Source organism: Pinus tabuliformis, chromosome X, assembly GCF_031772625.1.
Source record: "Pinus tabuliformis cultivar Carrire ecotype Pingquan chromosome X, CPIR1, whole genome shotgun sequence".
NCBI lineage: Eukaryota > Viridiplantae > Streptophyta > Pinopsida > Pinales > Pinaceae > Pinus > Pinus tabuliformis.
In genome coordinates, this window is record NC_142308.1 from 1,717,460,039 (window position 1) to 1,717,464,681 (window position 4,643).

At 40.1% G+C, this 4,643-nt stretch overlaps 1 pseudogene; it reads right to left on the minus strand.

Annotated features, from left to right (window-relative positions):
- Window positions 1-351: 351 nt before the first annotated feature.
- On the minus strand, window positions 352-1,986 carry LOC149146624 (glucan endo-1,3-alpha-glucosidase agn1-like; annotated as a pseudogene).
- Window positions 1,987-4,643: the final 2,657 nt, after the last annotated feature.

Sequence of the window (4,643 nt, forward strand, 5' to 3'; positions counted from 1 at the left end):
ATTTTTTTTTTGTTTTTAATTCAAAATGGCTGTATCAATGAATGAAGTGATGGTTTTTCATTTTTATCTGCTGATATGAACAACTATAGCTCCACGATAAAATCCCTCGTGGCTTTATGAAATGTTTTTACAGAAAACCTATTTTTCTAAAATTAGAATTGAAAGTGTGAAAAGCCCATTCCAATAGGTGTGCGTATGGGCTTAATGTTTTACCATGGACCTAGCAGTGACATTAGAACCTGTAAAATGTTTTGATATAATATAAAACCAATTTGATTTCTATTTTCTGAAAAAATACTAAAATCCATTTGATTTCTATTTTCTATTGTGCGAATTAAATTGCACTTTGCATCATCGTAAAAACAATTGCTAATTATATTTGAATTAAAACACGGAAGTTTTGAAACTTAAATTACACGTTGCACCATCATAAAAACAATTGCTAATTCTGGGGATTATTTCCTAAGCGATGCTTCAACCATAGCATACATAGATCATTATTTGGTGCAGGTTCTTATTCGCTTCACCTTGCAACCATTGCAAGGGCAACCAAATTTATTTGTAAACAGAGAGAAATCTTCATTATATGATCATGCAGAGGTGGAATAAACGTTAAAATTGAAGCGGGAGATGTCGCTGTTGCTGATTTGGATGCCTCCACTCACTGACTTCACCACCGATCCTCCGCGGCTTACCGTGGCAGACTGTTGCCCTTCGCTGAAATCCATACTGTACGTGTTAATCCCCGCTGGAGCACTGAACGTCTGGGAAGCGCTCCCAGAATTCAACACTACCGTGGCAGCGTCTGTCAGTACTGTAGTTACGTATACTTTATCGCTCAGTTCATCGGAGTGCAACACTTTGCAACTGTCGATGGTGGCAACGGCGTTCTTGGATTGGGTGTAATAGAACAGGTAGAGAGCGTCCTCTGTCACGGCGGGCTCGCTGCCCGTCTTGTACCATCGGATATAATGTTCGCCCAGATCCAGGTACGCCTGGTGTGTGAAGCTCGCCACGCTGTTGGCGTTATCGCCTTGGCTCAGTGGAGGTGCCACGTAGGAGCTCTCCAACCAGTCATTCCACGTGACGATCTCGACTAGAGGTGGGTTGAGGCTTATGATCTGCTGCCATCGGGTGAGCCAAAGGCCCGGGCCTTGATAATTGCCCTTCACTTGGCAATTGCAATTGTTTTCGTCGGAATTCATGCACGCCGAAGAGCAACAGCTATCGCTCTGGATGTTCTTGAAGAACCAAGGGCTGGGGGTAGCCATGTACACCTTACCCTTCTCGTTACAGGCCTGCAGATAATTGCTGTCCTTGTCACCGACGGCGTCTGGAGGGCCGAGTCGTAGTAAGGCCAGGCGGAGGTGTCCCACGGCATGAGACCGTCTATGGTGTCAGTGAATTGGTCGATCATTCCCAGAACACCGTCTATGGTGTCAGTGAATTGGTCGATCATTCCCAGAACGCCGTAATAGGATCCGTCAGTGGGGAAAAAGGGCACGAAGAAATAGTTGTCCTTGCCGCCGGCTTGTGTGAAGACGCCTTGCCAGTCGTATTGGTTGCCCAACCAAGAGGTGAAGAATTGCTTTCCTTGGTATGTCAGCTGGTTGGGATGGTCTTTGTATCTGGTCATCATCGCGACAATGTCGTCGGCGCTGAGGCTCCCAGAGGAGTCACTGTGCATGTCGGCGGAGAAGAAGAGCTTGAAATCGGAGCCCACTGCCTGGGCAGCCTGGTACATGTTGTCGGCAAGCTCTGGGCGCCAGACATTGGTATTGAGGGCGAAGGCGTCGATACCTTTGCTGTAGGCGAGCTGGATCTCTTTCTGCAGCGTCTCCACGCTGTCTTGCGCGTAGAGCATGTAATGGGCGAACACGAGGCGCGGATCCACAGCTGTGGCCCAGGAGAAGAGAGGGAGCAACATCAGCAGGTGCTGAATCATATTGATGGACCTCATCATGAAGGCCACAAACAAGTATGAGGATGAAGAATGAGAATGTGTGTGGAAAGGGATGCGGACTTAAACTTTAAAGATGGAAGGTGGCGTGGGCAACTGACGCAATACGTTGTGAAGCAGCAATTTCAGATCTTCTGCTGGGCTGCGGGTCAATCACGACAGTGACTTTGCCGGTGGTGGCGGCGTAGAATATTCTTATAGATCTCAATGGATAAATTGCAGAAATTAGAATAGTCCAATTACTCACAAACCCGGGACCATGTTAAGTCACATCACACAATTTTTTAGTCGTGAATTAATTTTTTAGTCGTGAATTAGATTGTTGACAGCGCGCACACGTACAAAACACTCCGCTTGTTGAGGACTTTGGTGTCGCAGTACAGAAACATTAAATGTCATCCAACACAATATGGAAAAACGACTTGTCTGCTGTCTAAGTGATTGAAGAGAATAGCAAGGGTGTCAAAAACGACTGCAAAGATGTAGTCAAAGGAATCGCCTGAATGAAAGGTGGCTTTGTGGATGCCATTAGACTTTTCCATACAAAAATAAGAATGGCTTTGTCGAAACCATATTTTTGTCTTGGTGGAAACTACCACTCTTTTCAATCCTTCAGAATAAACAAGTGTCATTGTGATGTATTTTCCACTTGTGGAAACCATCAAACTTTTCAATGCTTTAAAAATAATGTGTCATTACATCTGTGGAAACTATCAAATGCTTTAAAAATGTAGTCTCATTGTAATGACAATAGATTACAAAGTCTTTTTATGTAATTGTTTTGATGGGGACACATAAATTTTGGATAATTTTTTCAACAAAACATATATATGTATAGATTAAAGATAAATTACTATAATCATGTTACAATTCATGATGATGATGGTGATGGTCATGGTGATGGTGGTGGTGGTGGTGGTTAATGTCCACTGAAATCAAATTGGTATATTGGACCTACAATTTTCTTAGTTTTTAATTATCTGGCTCCTCCTCTTTCTTGGCGAGATTGGTGCTGTAGCTTTCTTTTTTTTCTCTACGGTCTTCCAACTTCCTTTATCTTGCATCTCCTTCATCTCTTCTAGTTTTTGGGACATTGGTGTCTTAGCTTCGTGATCTATTGTGTTCGTCATTTTGAAGATATTCGGAGAAGAAGTTTGGTCTAGGAGATCTGCTTTGTTGTTAAATAAAGATTTATTTTGTGTGGTATTCGAATCCTCATAGCTGTTGATTTGTTGGGCAGGGCTTTCTCCCTACTTGTCTTGAGAGTTGTTTCTTTCTTGCCCGATTTCTTGTGATTTAGAGTTTTCTCTAGAGTATTCTTCTTTGATGACAATTTAAGGTGGGTGTTATAATTGAAAGTTTTATAAATATAATAAAAAAATATACATATTTATATTAACTATATATAAAAGATTAAGGGTCAATTTTAACTTGAGGAAAAAAAATACACATCTTCCTAAACAAAATTTTTGCTAAATAAAATTTGTTTATATATTAATTTCCTCATCTAGTTAGAATATGAAGTTATTTAAAATGGAATCTCTAAGAATCTCGTTTAACACGAGAAAAAAAGCAATTACACATCTTATTGTAAAATAGACCATTTTGCTAGATAAAAATGACTTTTATATTAAGCATTTTCCTAAAAATCAATGTGCCTCGTCAATTAAAAAAATAAAAATAAAAAAATCAACATATTCTCATATACTTTAAGTCGAAATAAAAAAAAAAAAAACTTTTAACAACAATTTCTTCATATCATATTTGCACTTGGGCATTTATCCTGCGTGGATGGGACGGCCGGCTTATAGCCTCCCCACCTGGGTTCGACCCTCGTCGCATGACTTTGCTACCCGACAATTATTGTGAACATTTCGCTTCTATATATAAAATGTGAAAATTGTGAAAAAGGGCTAATATATAGCTTCTAATAGAGGGACTCGCCCCCCTCATTAAAAAAAAAAAAAAAAAAAAAAAAAAAAAAAAACAATTTCTTCATATCTCACATTATATAGAATTGAACTATATGCCCACAACCAAAACCAAACATTAATACCATCCATAATCTCCAATTAATTTCTGCAATCAAACCATCACGATGTGCCGTGCATTGATATAATTATCTACCGTTATCATTATATAGGGTGCAATGTCATGTCCTCAGACATATGTGCTTGGTTGAATGGCTTCCGTGTGCCTTCGCAATGAATCTTTCTAATCTAATCATCTCATTCATTGGAATGAGCTTAAATTCCCCCAACATTTCATCAAAATAGTGCAAGAAAAACCATTTTTGCTAAGGTGAAATGATCCGACTGGAATTTGTAGCAAACATATCTCTTAAAGGATTTTCTTTAGCCTTAGAATCTCTCTCTTCTAATTCTCGGAAAGAAACTGATTTCTGTAATGAATGCATTCTTAATGAGTATAAGATTTAGAATACCGACCTTTTGAACCAGACGTTACTGGCTTTGATACCAATTTTAAGCAGGGGATTCTGTCACAAGCTTGCTACTTGCCGCGTCTCTTTGATTATCTTTGATAGGCAACTCCTGGTGAACCAGTGGTGAACCTACTCAGAACTTTCACGCTCTCATGGCCTCAACAACGACTTCCTCGCCTAACAATAGCCTTGGCGTCCCTTGATTCCTTTGGCAAACTTCCTGTGAACTTCGGATGAAAG